The 20,659-nt window shown below is 43.5% G+C and overlaps 8 non-coding genes across 8 annotated transcripts; 2 read left to right on the forward strand and 6 right to left on the reverse strand.

Moving 5' to 3' along the window:
- Positions 1-3,425: 3,425 nt before the first annotated feature.
- On the reverse strand, positions 3,426-3,507 carry TRNAS-GCU. Its single transcript has one exon. It is a non-coding gene; the product is annotated as a tRNA-Ser (tRNA).
- Positions 3,508-4,372: 865 nt separating this feature from the next.
- On the reverse strand, positions 4,373-4,446 carry TRNAN-GUU. Its single transcript has one exon. It is a non-coding gene; the product is annotated as a tRNA-Asn (tRNA).
- A 174-nt stretch (positions 4,447-4,620) lies between these two features.
- TRNAG-CCC lies at positions 4,621-4,691 on the forward strand. Its single transcript has one exon. It is a non-coding gene; the product is annotated as a tRNA-Gly (tRNA).
- Positions 4,692-7,072: 2,381 nt separating this feature from the next.
- Positions 7,073-7,149, reverse strand: TRNAE-CUC. Its single transcript has one exon. It is a non-coding gene; the product is annotated as a tRNA-Glu (tRNA).
- A 5,235-nt stretch (positions 7,150-12,384) lies between these two features.
- Positions 12,385-12,457, reverse strand: TRNAV-AAC. Its single transcript has one exon. It is a non-coding gene; the product is annotated as a tRNA-Val (tRNA).
- Positions 12,458-13,928: 1,471 nt separating this feature from the next.
- Positions 13,929-14,002, reverse strand: TRNAN-GUU. Its single transcript has one exon. It is a non-coding gene; the product is annotated as a tRNA-Asn (tRNA).
- Positions 14,003-14,178: 176 nt separating this feature from the next.
- TRNAG-CCC lies at positions 14,179-14,249 on the forward strand. Its single transcript has one exon. It is a non-coding gene; the product is annotated as a tRNA-Gly (tRNA).
- Positions 14,250-18,477: 4,228 nt separating this feature from the next.
- TRNAE-UUC lies at positions 18,478-18,549 on the reverse strand. Its single transcript has one exon. It is a non-coding gene; the product is annotated as a tRNA-Glu (tRNA).
- Positions 18,550-20,659: the final 2,110 nt, after the last annotated feature.

The following is a 20,659-nucleotide window of genomic DNA, read 5'->3' on the forward strand; positions in this document are numbered from 1 at the left end:
ATACAATACAATAGCAGAGTTGGAAGGGACCTTGGATGTCTTCTAGTCCAACCCCCTGCCTAGGCAGAAAAACCCTATACCCTTTCAGCAAATGGCTATCCAACATCTTCTTAAAGACTTCCAGTGTTGGGGCATCTTCACAACTTCTGGAGGCAAGCTGTTCCACTGATTAATTGTTCTAACTGTCAGGAAATTTCTCCTCAGTTCTAATTTGCTTCTCTCCTTGATTAGTTCCACCCATTGCTTCTTTTCTACCCTCAGGTGCCTTGGAAAATAGTTTGACTCCCTCTTCTTTGTAGCACCCCTGAGATGATACGACAGGTAGAGGAAAAAGACGCTGCAAAAAGACTCTATGGTGGGGAACCGGACTTCCGCTCTGCTCCAGAATTGAACGTGGGGTTTCCAGTTAGGATCTTTGTGGCTTTTGAGGTTGCCAACCCCTGGGCTAAATGATTCGATAACTGCTGGATAGGCTCGATTTAGTAATACAAACCATGCAGAGGTAAAAAAAATCCTTGAAAATCCTAGTTTCATATTGTGTGTATGTCGCTGTGGGTGCACCATTGCTCCATCCAGTGTGATTCCCATCCACCTATCCCAAGATGTTAAGGACAAATTAAATCTTGGCCACCTGGAAGTTGGCCATCAGAACATGGGATGGGTCCAAAAAGTCAACCTCCACCTAAACTACACCATCTGGAAAACATGAAAGCTGCACTCCAACAGTGTGGTAGGAAAGACTATGGTTTGGGGGCTCATCTACCATTTTTTACACGATTTTTCTTCTCTAATTTGGGGATTATTAAAAGTGTCCTGTGCTGTAGTTTCACTACAGATAATTACTGAAACAGCAACCATCATTCATAACCTTCAAACTTTCAAACCAGATGACCCATCTGTTACCTGTCAAGACCACATCCTGCCCTGAGACTTACCTGTATTTTTTTGAGTATAAGACGCACCAGAGTATAAGACGCACCAAGGTTTGAACAGGCAAATGGGGGGAAAAAGTGTTTGCACTTGCAAACCTCCCCAAAATGGCCCATTTTTCACAAAAACGGGCCTGTTTTTGTCAAAAAAACGCCATGGATAGCTTTTAGGAGGCTTGTAGAGTGCTCCTGGGGGCTGACCCCCCCCAAATTGAGCAAAAAAGGCCAGTTTCTGCCCTCCCCAACCCCCAGGAGTACTCTAAAAGCCTCCAAAAAGCTACGCAGGGCCATTTTGCTGAAGGGGGCAGGGTTTCGGGAGGCAAAAAATGCTGTATTCAAGTTATAAGACACAATCAGATTTTGAGCCTCTTTTTGGAGGGAAAAAAGATGCGTCTTTTACTCTGAAAATATGGTAAGCTGCCTGAAAGAACAGAGCTGGGAATGAGGGGGTTCTCAGCATGGGACTTTCCCATGTTCCACTACCACTAATCATCACCCATAAGCTGGGTGGCAGAATTTTATTTGTTTACTAGCTGTACCCGGCCATGCGTTGCTGTGGCCCAGTCTGAGTGTAGTGTGGCGGCAGGTGGGTGCTGCCATTGGTCAGGACTTGGGGCTGCTGGGCTGGGCGAGGCTGGTTGGGGAAGACAGCGCTGGGGCTGTGGCCTCATGGAAGTTGTTGAGCATCTCCTCGGAGGAGCTGTGCTCAGGCTCCCCCAAGTCGGTCCAGGGCAGTAAGATATCCAGTATCTCGGAGGAGGAGAAGTCCCTCGCTGTGCTGCCTCACGGGGCACCCAGGGGCTGCCCCTGCCCTGCTGCACCTCAGGCTGACCACTGCCGCCACCCCCGTCAGAGCCGCCTTGCAAGGCTGTAGCTGGCTCGCTGTGAGGGGGGGTGGAGAGCACGCGCAGCCGGCCGGGCTGAGGAGACACTCCGCCTCCTCTGAGTCCCACTGGACTGGCCGGGGGTAGGCCGGCTTAAGGGCGGGGGGAGGCGGCGGAGGGATGGCGCAGGTGGCGCCCCACCGCAGACAGCAAAGACCCAACGGGAGAGGGGAGGGGGAGGCTGAAGGGCTTCGGTCCCCTTGGCGGAAATGGCCAAAGCTCGGTCAGAGGAGGGGTGGAAAGGGTGCGGCCGCAGCCCAGCCACACACATAAAGGGACCCAGGAGGAAGCTGGAGAGAGCCGAATTGTTCTGAATATACTATACTCACTAAATGAACGCTATGGTAAACGACACAGCTCAATTCCAACGCAATGTCACGCAAAATAATTAAATCAAAATGAAAATAAATCAAAATCTATGAAAATTCAATATAACAATGCAATCAGAAACACTGAAATGGAATCATGAAATATTAGTATAGTGTGTGTTGCTTTAACATCCACCAGATGGTGCTGGTTTTCAAAAAAGGATGTTTTTACCTGTCACAGGTGTGACATCTATATAATATACATATATAAAAACATTCGCATATTTGAATGCAACGTGTCAAAATTTCAAAGCAATCGGTGAAGAATTTTCGGAGATTAGCGATTTTGAACAAACAACCATTACATTTTATTATATTAGATTACTACTTCATTTCTGTACAGGTGGTCCTCAATTTACAACCATTCGTTTAGTAATCATTCGAAAGTACAATAGCACTGAAAAAAATTATTTATGAACATTTTTCACACTTATGACTCCATGGACACATGATCTGAATTAAGACACTTGGCAACTGGCACATATGTATGAAATTTGTAATGTCCTGCGGTGATGTGATCATCTTTTGTGACCTTCTGACAAGCAAATAGGCCAAATCAATTAACAATCATGTTACTAAGTTACAATGGCAGTGAATCACTTTTAACAACTGCGGCAAGAAGAGTTGTAAAATGGGACCAAAACTCACTTAACTGTCTTGCTTAACAAAATACATTTTGGGCTCAATTGTGGTCGTAAGTTGAGGACTACCAGTAGAAGTCTTTTTATACAATTACTTCTTTGCCAAAAATCCAGAGATGGTTTAGAAGTCTGTTGCAAAACAGAATTAAAAACAATAACTATTCAAACGAGATCACGTATGATTAATAAGAATAATTGAGTGTCTTCCTGGTCAATGTATGTAGCACATTGCCAGACATTTAACCATGGCTTGGATTCCCATAATTCAGTCTGGCAGTCATTTTCATTGGAGCTGGAAGCCAAAGGATAGCTATCTTATGAAAATATTAGGAAAAAGTCCCCAATATTCATAACAGAGATTATTTGGAGTGGTGATGTATGTATCTTGTCAAAGGAAGAAAGTCCAAAAATAGCCTAAGATCGAACTGGAGGGAACAACATAAATTGAGGTGCTTCACAATGAAAGTACAACAATTCTATCCCTGAAGGAAGAACACAAACAATGTGAAAATAGCAACCCAGCTCAGTTTTTTATCCTTCCAATAAACAGGGTGGGACTAATCCTTCCACCCCCAAATCCTGCAACCAAGAAGGAAAAGGCATCGACGAGGGTGGGATTCGAACCCACGCGTGCAGAGCACAATGGATTAGCAGTCCATCACCTTCACCACTCGGCCACCTCGCAAGGGGGTGGGGGACCCATGGCCATCCCTGGGTAGGCTCAAACCACCATCCTTCTGGTTAACAGCCAGGCACGCTAACCCATTGAGCCACAGAGACAGGCACAGGCCTCCCTCCACACTTTCTCAGGTGTAGCAGCTGCTGCAGGACAGACAGGGCTCCCTCCCATCCCCTCTGGGGGGTGCAGGGGGAGGGCGACACTGTAATTGCTTAGATTGAGGCACAGAAGCATCTCCTGCCATAGAGATGGAGTCTTTGGCTTCAGTCTCCACAGCAGGAGAGACCAAAGGCGCTGGGTTGTTTCCTAATAGATGGCTGCCTGCTTGCTAAAAATGTCTCCAAGCACCTCTCATTTTTCCACGCTGGCGGCCGCACAATCAACCACATCTTGTTTTGCTTCTAACATCTTCTGCTTCTCACCCGCCTCTTATTTTACTTGGTAGGCAACGATCTCAGCAACTGCTCAGGCATTGAGAAGGCATTAATGTTACGTTTGAGTCAGATCTGAGTATCAGCTGCTGCAGCTCCTTTCCTCCCCCTCCTCCCTTTTGCCTTCCTAGAAGTAAACTGCAGGTGACCTAATCTTTGCCACAAGCAGCTATTTCAGGACCCTGGAGAGCTCCCGCTTCGGACCGCTTCGGATTGCTTTACGCCATCAGGACACGTGGGGTGATTCCTCCCCCTTTCGGTTTCATCACTGATTGTAAATAGGTCTTCTTCCTTCTGTACTCTGGATGGTAAAAAAAAAACAAATGACAGCTAAATATTTAGTGAAAAAAAGGATCAACAGGGTGAGAATTGAAACTTCCAGATGGAGCTGGTGCAGCATTCAATCCCATCACCTTTGCTCTGAATCAGAGAAAACAAGCCGTCCCTGGGTGGGCTCGAACCACCATCCTTCTGGTTAACAGCCAGACGCGCTAACCCATTGCGCCACAGAGACCTGGCACAGGCCTCCCTCTCGGGTCCTCCCTCCTAGCATCCATAGCTTGGCTGGCTAGACAGCAATAAGATACCTTGGTCACCAGACCCAGTGTGTTCCTCTCTCCCACCATCAGATGGGAAAGAGAAACCCTGGATGTAAATATTGCTTCTTCGAGACAGACTCTCAACAGCTGTGCCAGTGGTGTAGGGGCATCATGCAGGGTTCCCAACCTTGCGACCCGGGTTCGAGTCCCGGCTGGTGCATGTCTCCTTCCACCTTTTGCTCTTCTAGGATGTACAAGCAGCATCACCGGATGAAGTTTTGATCTCGGATTCTGTTTTAGTGGGAGAAGAAGAAGAGAAATGCTCTTGATGGCTGGCAGTGACGTCATCTTGGATCCTCAGCAGGAAGCATGATGTGGAAATAACTTCAGGATATCCTCCCTCTTGGCCCTAGGGTCTTCCTCTGGTTTTGGTTTGTGAGGATAACCAGAGCTAAAGCCCCCAAATGACTATCAGTGGAAGAAGTGACAGTTGAGATGGGATTTGAATCCATGCATACAGAGTACAGGGCGTTAGCTGTCCATCAACATCCCCACTCAGTCATCTTGTTTGGAAAGGGTACCTACAGGTGTTCCTGGTTGGACTCAAACCACCCCCATCTGTTATGAACCAGGTCGCCTAGGCAGAGGCAGGCATTGACAGAGTCCTTCGTTGCCTTTTAGCTGCCGCAATGTTGCAGAAAATGACAGGCTTTAGACTTCTCAGGATACAGGAAAAGTTTATTTGGCAGCCAGGTTCAATGCTAGCCCCTGGCTTAGCATTGCAAGTTCTGAACAACCTTCATTATCGAGGCACGCATTCTTATACATCCTCAAAAGCATTGCAACACGAAAATACTTAGCACATCTCTTGTGGTTACCTTGAGGAGAAAGCCTTATAAGGAGATGGGGTCTCACTTCTCCTTTTGTTTATGGAGTACGTGTCATTAACGAACTTTAATTGAACTTTGGACTTTTGACATAGGGTTTTGACATAGGGTTTTGACATGTCATAGAGACATATTGTGGTTAGGCATTGGCTTCCTGTTTCTTTTGCAAGTTCCAACTCTGTCTATGTGGCTTTTAATGTAGAAGTAAAGGGCTCTAAGAGGCTGTCCAGCCTGACCCAGTAGGTTTCACACTTATATCCAAATCTCACTTTACGTCTGCTTTATCCCCCCCTTCTAGACTCTATTAATACCCACAATTGAGTCTAGCAAGCAAGAATACAGAATCCTAATCTGTACGGAATCCTAATGTACAGAATTAGGATCGGGTATTTCGCAACATTGGGAACTACTATTCAAGACATTATCACTTAGCAAGCTCTTTGCCAATAACAGCCAGAGCCACAAAAGGCTCATAATTGTCTCTCACACAAAACTTCTCCTAACACAATTCTTTTAGCCTATTGAATCACCACGTCAGGGAGAAGGCAGGGGAGGCCAGATTTTGGGGAAATGACCAGAGCTATGATTGTCTTTGAAACCCAGTAGCTTTCACACTTAATGTCCAAATCTCACTTTACGTCTGCTTTAGCAACAAATGGCCCTACAGTGGCTGGTAAGGCTCCACTCCACTTCCCTGAAGGCAACCACTCTCAGTCCCACAAACAAAAGCTGGTCGACAAACAAAACCAATTAGTAAAAGCAGAGAGGAAGTCCAAAGAGAAGGTATCACCTCATGGGGCAAAGTCCAGGGTCAAGGTCCAAAGGGCAAGGGTCAGGCAAGTCCACAAGGCAAAGGCAAAAGCACAGGCAGAAAGAAGAGTCCAGGACGGGTTTTTCCAAAGCCGGGGGAGTATAAGCCAAAGCAAACAATAGTTCCTGACAAGGACAAACTCTCCTGGCTTCTCCTTAAGTCAATCCATGCCAGGTTTTCCTTGTGAGAGAGGGCAGGGCAACTTTCTCCCAAGCACCCTTGCAGCCCTCCTTTTAAGCTTGCCTGCTCTACTCTTCTTGCCTTTAGATCAATGGGGGAAGCAGCTGTTCCTCATCAGAGGGGATCTGCTGTCTCTCCATACCACTGCCTGCCTGCAGCTGATCCTCCCGTGTCTGTGAGGGCAGCAGCTCTCCTTCTGGTTGCCCACCTCCCCCAATGCCTGAGGGTCCTGGGACAGCATAGTCCTCAGTCCCTGACCTCTTCAAACATTCCAAGGGAGACATGCCATTCCCATCAAACAGTCCCAGTTCCAATTCCTCCTCCTCCTCCAAAACACGGTCCGGTGGCCAGGAAAAACACCTTTTTTTCTGCTTAGCAGGCAGACCCCTTGACACTCTTGTGCTCCACAGACATGGGATTCAGCTCCATCTCAGCCTATGTGAAGGGCTGACACCCGCCTGTCTCCCCCAATGAGCCACAGGCAGCTTTGCACCCTTCAAGTTATCTAGCAATTCTTGCACTCACCATCTGTCCAGGCCCAAAGGGTGGGGAAAAGTGGGATGGGAAAAAAAAAAGAAGGAAAGGAAAGGCAGGACAATTTTCCCGTCAATTGAGCCTATTATGTTGTGAAAATGAGCCTCTCTAAAAATTATCTCTCAAATTCTCTCTGAAAACAAGCCTTTCTGAAGCTTCAGAATAATGGATCGGTTGGAAGCAAAAGCTTTCCCTGGCCGGGAATCGAACCCAGGCCGTGGCGGTGAGAGCGCCAAATCCTAACCACTAGACTAGACCACCAGGGAAGGAGAAAGTACTGTCTTCATTCCAGCTTCTCTTTGGAAGGGGCATCAACTCCAACTGCAGGGAAGGTTTCAGTAGAACTCCACTCCCTTTCGCTCTTCTATTTCCTCTGGGAGGGGCCCTTCATCGCCCACCTGTGGCCTTACTCCAGTGGTGGGTTCAAAAATTTTGGGAACCTCTTCTGTAGGTGTGGCCTGCTTTGTGAGAGTGGCTTGCCGGCCATGTGACCGGGTGGGAGTGGCTTGGCAGTTATGTGACCAAATGGGAGTGGCCAAGATGATGTCACTGAATTCTTTGCCCCAATGGATGATCTACAAAAAGAAGATATAAAAAAGGAAATGTATTACTTTGTGCATTTACTACTTAAATAAGAATAAAATAAGTACACAAAACAATAAAGAGCTACTTACAGAAGATAAGTAGCTTACTACTTAATGCTTGTATTTCAAAGGGAATACACATATATATTTAATTTTACACATGTTAACAGCTCCAGATGGCCCGCCGCCGCCCCCTCCCTCCCCACCCTGTGCAGCTTACTTACTTCCTCAGAGTCGACAGGCAGCAATAGAGAGCCAAGCAGGAAAAAGGTAAGTGGGTTTAGATAGGATTCTTAGAGGCGGGCGGGACAGTTGGTGAGCCAGCCAGTGAGCGGTGGGTGGGGCTAGGATAGTGCGGATGTGTGGGGGGAGTGAGCGATGGAGTGGTTTCCAGACGGGCGGGGGTGAGCGAGTGAGTGAGCGACAAGGCCAGGGCAGGTGTTCCGGAACTTACTTCCGGGTCCACTGGTGGAACCTCTTCTAACCGATTCGGTAGATTTGACGAACCGGTTCTACTGAACCGGTGCGACCGGTAGGAACCCACCTCTGGTTCCCACCATTTGCCATGTTACCAGGTACATTTAGATGGCAGTTCTCTCTTAGCATCCCCTTTCACTGGAGGCATTGAGGAGGAGGCGCTTATACCCTCTTTCTTCAGTGTCCCAAGGTGAAAGGCCATTGGTCCAAAACTGTTGCCCAGAGCCTCCATCCAAGGTGGAAGAGGACTGACGAGGTAGGAAAACCTCCTCCACAGCATCACCCAAAACATGTTAGGTCTCAGAATGGGGGAATTCTGGGATCTGCTTTTCCAGGCAGGATCAGATGGGCTCAGAAGGATCGTCCAATGAAGACGAAGGCTGTGGCTTCTCAAGGCTCTTTCCCAGCTAACTGGATTTGAAGGAGGTTTTGTTGGAATCCACTGACATAAAAAGATGTTTCTACCCCTGTTGACCTTTTGCATGTGAGGAAAGAGGAACTGGGCTGCCGCACTCCTGGAACTCAGGCAAAGCAGTGGCCCATGGGGTGGGCTTCTTCCATGACCAGACACGTAGATGGGGGGGGCCTCGAAAGCATTGAGTTGCAAGGGAACATCGGGTGAGGGTGACTCTGTTAGGATATTTTATGTATTAGCTGGAACAGTAAAGTATACAGTGAGCCAGAACACACAGTTGTAGTTGACTGGTTGGAGTGCTGGCTCATATATGAGGCAATCTACGCTAAGATTGGTTGCTGTGAGGGTAAGGGGGAAATTTCCGCTTTTCCCGCCTTTTTCTTCTGTATACTGTGCCCTGTATACTCTTGATTTACCTCATGATGCTCCTGACCTCTGTAAATATAAATGTGTGTATGTATTATTTATATTTATATTCATATTTATATTCATATTTATCTTTATATTCATATTTATCTTTATATCCATATACATATCCATATTTATATTTATCTTTATATCCATATCCATATATATTTATATTTATATTATTTATATTTATATTTATATTATATTTATATTATTTATATTCATATTATTTATATTATCTTATTATATTATATTTATATTTATATTCTATTTATTATATTTATATTTATATTATATTTATATTTATATTTATATTATATATATTTATATTTATATTTTATTTATATTTATATTTATATTTTATTTATTTTATATTGATATTTATATTGATATTTATATTATTTATATTTATATTTATATTTATATTGTATTGATATTGATATGATATTGATATTCATATTGATATTGATATTATTTATATTTATATTTATTGATATTGATATTGATATTGATATGATATTGATATTGATATTGATATGATATTGATATTGATATTGATATTGATATTGATATTGATATTATTGATATTATTTATATTTATATTTATATTTATATTTATTTATATATTTAATTATATTTATATTTATTTTATATTTATTTATATTATATTATATTATATTTATATTATATTATTATATTTATATTTATATTTATTTATTATATTTATTTATTTATATTTATATTATTTTATTTTATTTATATTTATTTTTTTATATTTATATTTATATTTATATTATATTATTTTATATTTATATTTATATTTATATTTATATTTATATTATTTATATTAATTTATATTTATATTTATATTTATATTTATATTATTTATATTTATATTTATTATTTTATATTTATATTATATTAATTTTATTTATATTTATTTTATTTTATATTTATATTTATATTATATTATTTTATATTATTATTTATATTTATATTATTATTTATATTTATATTTATATTTATATTTATATTTATATTATTTTTTATATTTATTATATTATATTTATTTTATTATTATATTATTTATATTTATATTTATTATTTATATTATATTTATTTATATTTATATTTATATTTATATTTATATTTATTATATTTATATTTATATTTATATTTATATTTATATTATTATATATTTATATTTATATTTATATTTATATTATTATTTATATTTATATTTATATTTATATTTATATTATATTTATTTATTTATTTATAATATTATTTATATTATATTTATAAATATTATTTATATATTTATATTTATATTTATATTTATAATATTATTTATATTATATTATATATTATTTATATTTATATATTATTTATATTTTATATTATTTAATTTATATTATTTAGATTGATATTTATATTTATATTTATTTATATTCATATTCATATTACAAGTCTGTGTCAGAATCTCTGACTTCATTTGGTCACTTGCTGTGCAATTCCGTGACAGACTCTTGCAGTGTTCATCTCCCGGATCCTGACAAAACACAAACTTTTAGCCCCCTTGAGTCGCCATGTGTGAATAGGTGGCAATATAAATTCCAATAAACAAACAAACAGACAAACTTCTGTGGCTGGGAAGAGGGAAGCGAGACTCCAACATTCCAGCTGCTTCAGCCCTCCACTGCATGGCTGGGGATTCCAGTCTCTAGAGATGCAAAAGGAGAACTGGAGAAGACCATAATAGGGTCTCTGGATCCTGATGCTCTGGATCTGAGAAACAAGGCAGGCAGGGGAATTGGAATCTTCTTCTGCTCTTCTCCAATTTTCAAGGGTCAGAAAAGTTTCCCAGATGTCAGCAAATTCAGGGCAGGCTACCAAGTGGTTCTTTCCTGGATCCTCTGTCGATCAAAAGGAAAGTATTCTTGAGCCAGCTCTGTCTGGTTGTGCCAGTGGAGAAGGGGCATCAAGCAAGAAGTGCCAATCTTGCATCCCAGGTTCAGATCCTCCCTAGCACACATCTTGACTTTCCTTTTTTGGTGAAGACTGAACCAACTATTTTATGCAGAAGGGACCCTCTAGTAAGAAAAACAAAAACTTGTTTCTACAAAGGAGTGCACAAACAGACATGCACAAGCATTCACATAAACATGCTCCATTGTCTCTGCACTCAACTACGTACTCGCTATCTGTGAGGATTTTAAAATACTCTGGCTGGGATCAAGGCTGTGTGGCAGAACATTTGGCTAAAACCACGCATCTGGAATTTACAGATGAAAGTTTCATGTCTCCTGTTGGGAAGGGAACCCATGAGGCACTGAGTCAAGGAGGATGGGTCAACGAGCTTGTCAAATAGCAAATTTCTTAGCCCTGTTCCAGAAGGTAGTGCATTTAATCTCCCCTGTCAAGGAAGATCACCCAGTTTAGATGGTGACCAGGACAGATTAGAAATGGAAAATGGCCACTTTTCCATTGTGTTCCAGAATGTGTGAAACCATTAAACTCTTGTTCTGTCTAGTTCAGTGGTCACTAACTGGTGGGCCACAAGAAAATTTTGGTGGTCTGCAGAAAAATGATTTGTGTTGTGGCCCAGCAGGATCCGGTTGAGCTGCTGATGGACTCGGATATCGAGGAACCATATGAGTCTGCCAGGGAAGATGTGGAGGACCCTGGGCAGGGTTCAGACTCAGAGCAGGGACCAGAGAGGCTGGTTGGCCACCAGGAGCCGCCTGAGGCATGGAGCAGTGGGGAGGATCAAAGGCAGTTTGTCCCTGACGCAAGATTAAGAAGGGCGGAGAAACGGAAGCAGCAGCTCCATAGGCAGACTCATAGACAATGATTAAGCCCAGGTGGTTGTGGCTTGGCCCCTCCCAAGGGATGTATAAGTGGAGAAGTTGGGAGGGCGCATTTGCAGGAAACAACTGTTTGAAACAGTATTGGAAAACTCTGTCTGTCTTGTATCCGTGTCTGTTGGATTTGGGTTGCTGCCAACTGTTCTTGCATGTGAGTCTTGTCTGGGCCTTCAGCCAAAGGAGTTGATAACTCTGTGATTAAAGAGTGGCAAACAGCCAAGCCTGTGTCTCGGTGATTCGCAGGCCGGGGGGTGGGGTAGGCGGTCAGAACAGATTTGTATTTTTTATATTGAACTAAATCAGGGGTCCTCAAACTATGGTCCCTGTGCTGTCTCCCCTTTGGGTCTTTGGGGCCCTAAAGAGTCCGGGCGGGGAGGTGAGGAGTGGCAACTAGAGGCTGACGAGGCACCCTTCAACATGAGTAACATCAAATTGGCCATGCCCATCCAGTCACAAGACCACCTAGCCACACCCACTCAGCTGGTCATTAGGCAGATCATATTAGTGGTCCGCGGGATTTAAAATTATGAATTTAGTGGTCCCTGAGGTCTGAAAGGTTGGTGACCCCTAGTCTAACTGGTGGCTTGGGATGACTAGTTTTCTTTGGTCAACAGTTAGAAGAATCCTCTGCTTACTCGTTCCCTTTTGGATGAGGGAGAAAAGAAAACGGGATGTTTCTTGATCTGGAGGAAAAACTATTTCTTGTACATGTTTGGAACTTGAAATAGCTCTGATGCTGAGAAAAAGATGTGTTTCTGCCTGGTTTCGAACCAGGGACCTTTTGCGTGTTAGGCAAACGTGATAACCACTACACCACAGAAACCAGACATATGGATAACTCTCAATGAGCACATCCATATCTTTTGCTGTCCATTCCAGATTGATATTCCCAGTGAGAGAGGGCTTAAAGAGCTGGTTTTATTTTTTAGCGATTTGCGCCCTCCAGAGGTCAATGATAAGAGTGAAAGGTGTGGGAACAAAACGCAAGGCATTCTCAGGCTGCTGATTCAATCCTGCATGTCAGGAGAGTTTTCCTTTTGCAAAAGATCCCCCATACAAGCCATTACGTCAAAAGCAGTTGGAACGGGATCCGGAACCCACCACTGGTCACAAGCAAAGATTAAAAAGTGGAAAGAACCTAACTGAAGAGCTCATGTGAGCAATTCAGTGCTTCCACATAGAATGGTGCCACTGATCTTTCAAAGATTTGCCCATCTGGGTGGATGTAACTATCAGCAAATCTTAGAAGGTTAATGATAGAGGCAAGCAGTTCATTCCAGAAAGACTGTCTAGGACAGTGACGTCTAACCTTTTTTGGATTGCATGCCAAAAGTGGGGGGCACAGGGGGGTCATGCGCACCCATAATGCTATGTGCGTGACACCGCTACCACCCCATGCGCATGTGTGCGAGACACACCCAGCACGTGCATGCATGCGAGACATCCGCCCTCCCCACACACACTTTTGGCCCACGATGGACCCATTTTTTGCCCTCCCCAGGCTCCAGAGGCTTTCTAGGAGCCTGGGAGAGTGAAAACAGCTCCCCCCCCCGGTGGCCCTTTGGAGGCTTCAGGAGGTTTCCCTGAATGCTCCGAAGGGAGAAAAACAGCCTTACAGGCAAACCAGAAGTAACTGTTGCCGAATTTCCGGGTTGCCCGTAGGGCCGTTTTTCGTGCTCCGGAGGGCGAAAAACGGCGAAAAAAGAAGGCCAAAGTCAGTTGTCCAGTACACACATGTGTGCTGGAGCTGAGAGGGCAATGCCTTGCATGCCCTAACAAATGGCTCCATGTGCCACATGTGATATGTGTACCATAGGTTCATCATCATGGGTCTAGGAGTTTTTTTCTGCATTGCATCTTGGTGAAATTGCCAAACCTTCACCTCCTCTAAAGAGCTTCCACGAGATACAGGAGCTACCTACCTGTCTCTTCTGCAGAAACCTTTTGTCCTAAAAGGAACAAGATTCCTTTTTCCTTTGGGCAGTTACACAAAGCTGGGAATCATCACTCAGCTTTCTTCCCTTGCAACCTGTGTACAGGCTGAGGCTGGAATTCATCTGATCTTGTGTTCTCTTGCAGGAAGCAAAATGTAGAAATAATTTCCCCTCTCTCAAGCCTGGGGCCTTGTCTGCTTTTTCTTCTGGGAGATAAGCTAATAAAGCAGATGGCTAAATATTTAAGTAACATTTAAGAAAAAAAAACACTGAGAGGGTGGGAACTGCAGTTCCAAGATGAAGAACCAAATGGATAAACAATCCATTGCCTTCATAGATTGTTCAATTCATCAAGCAGGCCGTCCCTGGGTGGGCTCGAACCACCATCCTTCTGGTTAACAGCCAGACGCGCTAACCCATTGCGCCACAGAGACCTGGCACAGACCTCACTCTCGGCTCTTCCCCCTAAGCATCCATAGCTTGGCTGGCTAGACAGCAATAAGATACCTTGTTCACCAGACCCAGTGTGTTCCTCTCTCCCACTATCAGATGGGGAAAGAGAAACCCTGGATGTAAATATTGCTTCTCTTGAGACAGACTCTCAACAGCTGTGCCAGTGGTGTAGGGGCATCATGCAGGGTTCCCAACCTTGCGACCCGGGTTCGAGTCCCGGCTGGCGCATGTCTCCTTCCACCTTTTGCTCTTCTAGGATGTACAGGCAGCATCATCAGATGAAGTTTTGATCCCCGGATTCTGTTTTAGTGGGAGAAGAGAAATGATCTTGATGCCTGGCACTGACGTCACTTTGCATTCAGCAGGAAGTAGAATGTAGAAATAATTGCCTGATTTTCCCATTCTTGGCAACAGGGATGGGCTTTGAATCCAGGTATACACAGCACAGGGAATTAGCTGTCCATCAACTTCCCCACTTAGCCATCTTCTCAAGGTAAGGCTCCATCAGATATTCCTGGCTAAACTCAAACCAGTAGCCAGATACCCTTGACCTTTGGTGTTCCAGAAATGTGAGATTGCTCCACCTGAGCTTACTTGAAGGGCTGACACCAGTGGTGGGATTCAAATAATTTAACAACTGGTTCTCTGCCTCAATGACTGGATGGGTGGGTGTGGCCCGGGTGGGTGTGACCAAGGGGTGTGACAGGCATCACTTGACCTCCTGCACCCCCCTGGGAGCAAAAGCAGGCTGGGGGACCATGCCCCCATTCCCACGCCCTGTTTTAGGCATAGTAGGCCGTCCTGCAGCCTCCTGGGAGCACAAATGGGCTGCGGGGGGGGACTCCTGGAGAGGAGGGGCAGGAAGGGTGGGGCCAGCCAGCAATTTAACAAATGATTCACCCGAACTGGCCCAAACCAGCTGAATCCCGCCACTGGCTGACACCCAACTCACCTTTTGGATCATAGACAGTTTTGCACCCTCCAAGTTGGGGTAAGGACAACTGCAATTGTCTATATTTATTCATTTTTCACATTCCATTTGCAATCACTTATATACAGGGTATTTACTATAAGAAAAGAAAAAAAAAGAAAAAGGGAATAAAACGAACAAAAGGAACACAACTCATCATTCACAACCCCACTGACCCTTCCATCCTCCATACACCCCATCTACCCCTCCAACTTTCCTTTCTCCCTCTAACACTCCCTCCTACTTCCCTTTCCCCTCAAACCTTCCTTCTCCCCTTACTCCCCGGACACCCTCCTTACATTCCCCTTACTCCTTCCTTACTCCTCCCTCTCTTTCCCTCTACCTCCCTCCTTGGTGTATGCTTTTTCGAGTGTTGTTTGATCTGATAAAAGTAAAATGAACCAAGGAAAAAAAAAGAAAAAAAAGAAAAAAAAAGAACCACCGTATATAAATACATTCTTGTTCTTATTAAGACTATGTTAACACCCCCCCACCCACCCCCCACAAATCCCATCCCTAATCCTCCCGACTTCCCAGGGCCCACACCTGGCACTACCTTCTGTCTAAAATATCTTGTATACATATGGATTAAAAAAAAAGTAATATATCGAAAGAAAAAAAAAACAGAGAAAAAAAAAAAAGGAGAGAAAAGAAAAGAGAAAAGAAAAAAAGAAAAAAAAAGAAAAAAAGAAACCACTATTTGTGTTGATCTCAGCCCCCATCTTTATCTATGCTTAAATAGTATAAATCATTCTATCTATATTTTATTCTCGTCTCTTACTTCTTTGCTATTTACCCCAACCTTCTGTAGATTCTCCCGTTCCTCTTCCTAAACCTCATGATCCCTTCCGATAAAATTTAAGCAACGTGGTTCATGCCATATATTCAAATATAACTTTACAGACAAGTAATCAAACTTTCCCTTCTAGTAAAATTTAAACAGCGTAAATGATCTTTCTTAACCCCCTTTTCAAACAGTAATTCAAAATAATCTAGCCAAGCTTCCCCTTCTTAGTAAAATTAAGCAGCGTAGATCAAATATTACTTTCACAGGAATCAATTTCTATCTTAAGATAATTCCAACCAGCTTCCTCTTCTAATAGGATTTAAATAACGTAGTTCATTCCACATGCATTTTACCCTCATCCCTTACTTGTCTGATATTTACCACTATCAAATTTATACTAGCATTTGTTAAAATGTAACTCAGAGCGATTTCAACCAACTTTCCCTTCAAATAAAAGTTAAATAGCGTGGATCATTCCACATATTCAAAAATACTTTCAGCAAGAGTCAGTTAACCTTCTATTTTAAAGTAGTCCCTTCTAACAAAGTTTAAACAACATAAATCATTCCGCATTCTTTTACACTTATCTTAAGATAATCCCAACCGGCTTTCTGTTCTAATAAGCTTTAAACAACGTAAATTTTACCCTCATCCCTTGCTTGTCTGATGTTTACCACTATCAAATTTATGCTAACGTTAATTTAGAATCTAGCTCAAGTAGTTTCATCTCCCGCTTTCCCTTCTGATAAAAATTAGTCCGCTTTTTCTACCCGGAGAGAGGTCTCAAACCCCCATTCAGTCCTCAACTTTAGCAAGCATTTTGAAATGTCTAAATTCTCGATCTCCGTTTTTCTGCTTCTCCGAGGGAGGAGGGGCTACCCCCTCCATCTTGCAGCCACATGGCCGGCCGCTTGCCTTCTCCTTCCGCTTGTCTCTCCTCTCTTCCAAGCGCATCAGGAAGTCCCGCCTTCAGAGTCCTACAATAGAAATCTTGAGCCTCCGAAACAGAGTTAAGACGAAATCTTTGATTCTCAAATGTAACCGTGATACCGGCAGGGGCCTCCCATCTGTATCGAATCTGTTGACTCCTAAGCTCCTTAGTTAAAAGGTGTAGTCCCTTCTTGCTTTCAGCATCTGAAAAGGAATATCTTTGAAAACAATCAGGTCCTGGCCGTCAACTCGGAGACTGTTATGAAACTTTTGCGCAATCGCATTTCTAGATTCTTTTGTAGAGAAATGTATAATTATGTCCCTCGGGAGCTGTCGCTGTTCCGCTATCAATGAGTTCTGGCGATAGATTTTCCGAATCTGCCAATCAAAGTTAAGTCCCGGGCTTCCCAGCGCATGGCTGAAGGCTTCAGCAAAGGTCTGTTTCAAATTCTCTTGCTCCTTTTCACGGAATCCTCTGACTCTTATTGCAAATGCCTTCCTATTAAAATTTATCATCATAAGCTGTTCTTCGTTGTCTCTAATTTTTGTTGTAAAATTTGAATATTGGTAGTCAAATTAAAATTAGCCTTCTCCAGACTTTCCAATTTGTTCTCTATTTCAGCAGAGTAATCTGACAGGGCAGACACGGCTGCAAACGTATTCGCCTTCATCTGATTAACTTTAGACCTTAAATCATCATATAGTTCCAATACAAATTCCTTAATTTCTTGTTTAAAGGCATTAAACATTTTAAAGAGATATTCCTGTGTTAAAAATTCTCCAGTAGAGGGCATAGGAGACAAAGGCTGTGTTTCCAGTAAAATTCTTTAAATTCTTTAGACACATTTGTAGCAAGACGCTTCTTTGACCTGGGTGCCATAATAAATAAACAAGTAAGCAGCGCTTCGCTCCCCTCTATTTCCAAAGAAGAAGAGTTTATTTTGTTAAGGAGCGGTCTGCAGGAAGATAAAACCGGCTAAGTACATCCAGTATCAATCATCCACGGAGAGAAATCGCCATTTTGAGGTCTATTTAAACAAAGAAGTCTCTAAGACAAATGGTGCTGGTATTTAAGATAGTAATAAAAGCATAAATCTCACAGGGGTGGGACCCGCCCGTATCTATTCTAGCTTGAAAAAACTTTGTTTTGTCCTGGGGGGGGCTAGCCTGTCTGGGGCTGCCAAAAAAAAAAGGCAGCTAAGAAGAACTGGCTGGAGATAAAAGCTCTGCTCCGGCTGGATCTAATCTCTGTCCACAGCCAAAAAAAGAAAAAGGCTGTGGCTTACGAATAGACCCTCGCCTACAGAGCTACTCCCTGCCCCTTTTTTGCACCCTCCAAGTTGGGGTAGAGGACAACTGCAATTGTCTATATTTTATTCATTTTTCACATTCCATTTGCAATCACTTATATACAGGGTATTTACTATAAGAAAAGCCAGCAATTTAACAAATGATTCACCCGAACTGGCCCAAACCAGCTGAATCCCGCCACTGGCTGACACCCAACTCACCTTTTGGATCATAGACAGTTTTGCACCCTCCAAGTTGGGGTAGAGGACAACTGCAATTGTCATCTACCCCAACTGAAAAGTCCAAGGCAAGCTGGTTGCATGGAGACTCTGACAAGCTTACTCGAACCAGAGGGTGGGATTGGATGAGTGGAAAGAAAAAGGAAGAAAAGGAAAGGCATTTTTTCTGGCAAATTCAGCCTATTTTTCCATCCTTCCTGAAAATTTCACCTACAGGATGATAAATTGCAAACAAAAGCTTTCCCTGGCCGGGAATCGAACCCGGGCCGCAGCAGTGAAAGCGCTGAATCCTGACCACTAGATCACCAGGGAAGGACAAGGTGGCTTTTGTCTCTCCAGCTTCTTCTTGGGTGGGGCATCAGCTCCAGCCTCGGGTTCTGCAAGCTGGAAGGTTGGCAAGAAAGCAGGAGTGTCCTTTCCTTTGAGACTTTCACTTTCTCCCTGCTTGGAAAACCCCCAACTGTTGGTGGCCTGCAGAAAGACCCCCTCCCCCACCCACCCAGGTTTTCAGGCAGAGGCGCCAGGAGGGGTGGAGACGCTTCCTCAAAACCTTCTCACAGCACCCATCAATGTCAAGGTTGTTAGGCTTGCTACCTTCCAGCTGACTTGCTGCACATGGCATCTCCCTGGTGGCCTAGAGGACGAGAGTGCCAGGCCTGGAAGCCACCTTTTGCACTGGGCCTTCAGGCTTGTGGGAAAATGGGAAGAGGATTATATGGAGTATGGGAGATATATACTGTATTTTTCGGGGTATGAGATGCACCAAGGTTTTGAAGAGGCAATTTTTTTAAAAAAAGGTTTTGCACTCTGCAGACCTCCCAAAAAAGGCCCCGGGTTTTTTTTTTCAAAAAAAGAGAGGCATGAATAGCCTTTAGGAGGCTTGTTGAGTGCTCCTGGGGGGGTGGGAGTAGGGCAAAAACGAGCAAAAAAACAGCCATTTTTTTTGTGAAAACTAACCCATTTTTTTGTCAAAAAAAATGCATGCATAGCCTTTAGGAGGCTTATAGCAGTTAGACTTATATACCGCTTCATAGGGCTTTCAGCCCTCTCTAAGCGGTTTACAGAGTCAGCATTATTGCCCCCGACAACAATCCGGGTCCTCATTTCACCCACCTCGGAAGGATGGAAGGCTGAGTCAACCTTGAGCCGGTGAGATTAGAACCGCTGAACTGCAGATAACAGTCAGCTGAAGTGGCCTGCAGTGCTGCACCCTAACCACTGTGCCACCTCGGCTTGATTATAGAGTGCTCCTGGGGGCTGGGGAGAGGCAAAATTAAGAAAAAACAGGCCGTTTTTGCTCATTTCTTCCCTCTCCAGTCCCCAGGAGCACTCTGGAAGCCTCCTAAAGGCGATGCATGGCCATTTTGGTGAAGGGGGTGGAGTTTTGGGAGGCAAAAAATGCTGTATTCAGTGTATAAGACACACCCAGATTTTCAGCCTCTTTTTTGAGGGGAAAAAGGTGCATCTTATACTCCCAAAAATACAGTAGTCAAAATAACATTCCTTTTTCAGAGGCTCAAGGGCATATTGCCCTGCACCTGGAGTGGCGTGACTGGGAGCCATCTCCAATTAGGGCAGTGACTGATTGGGCCATGTGATGGACATGTGGGTGCTGGGCAGGGACTTGGGACTTTAATTTGGGTGGGGAAAACCTGGGAGCTTTCAGATTCGGGTTTTCCCAGATGTGCCAATATGACATTTCTAATAAAATGGAACTTTGAGGAATTTCAAGCCTCGGAGTCTTCTTTCGTTGGGGTGTTACTTAGAACCCTGACAGAGAGGCTTATACACTTTCCCCAACATCCGAGGGGTGTCATTTTGGTCCAAAGCTGATGCCCAGAGCCTCCATCAAGTTGGAAGAGAGCCCCCCATCAAACGGGGGATGAGGAAAGCCCCCCCACCCCCCAGCATCACCACTAACCCCCCCCCCCCTTAGTTTGGAAGCTCTGGGAATGAGGAAATTCTGGGGCCTCCTTTTCCAGATTGGATTAGAAGCCGGCTATTTCCTGTACTTGCTTGGAGCTTGGAATGGCTGCAATGCAGAGAAAAGATCTGTTTTGCTTTGGTTTAAAATCCAGGGAACTTTTGCGCATTAGCCAAGTCTGATAACCACTGCACCATAGATATGGATCTCTTCCAACCACCCTACCCATATATTTTGCCCTCCCTCCCAGCCTGGTTCCTGCAGCAACAGATGGGCTAACGGCACATTATTCCTTAGTGTTTTGTGCTCATCCAGATCTTGGAGGCAGGGAAAAGAATGAAGGAGTAGAATTTAAGACAGAATCTCAAATAACTGGGCCATGGATATAGGGGTCATCAGACATGGTTCCCAATCTTGCAACCTGGGTTCGAATTCCGGCTTATGTGTACTTTCTTTCATCTTCGACCTTTCTGGGATCTGCCAGACAATGTTTTCATC

The sequence above is a fragment of the Thamnophis elegans genome, chromosome 2 (assembly GCF_009769535.1).
Source record: "Thamnophis elegans isolate rThaEle1 chromosome 2, rThaEle1.pri, whole genome shotgun sequence".
NCBI lineage: Eukaryota > Metazoa > Chordata > Lepidosauria > Squamata > Colubridae > Thamnophis > Thamnophis elegans.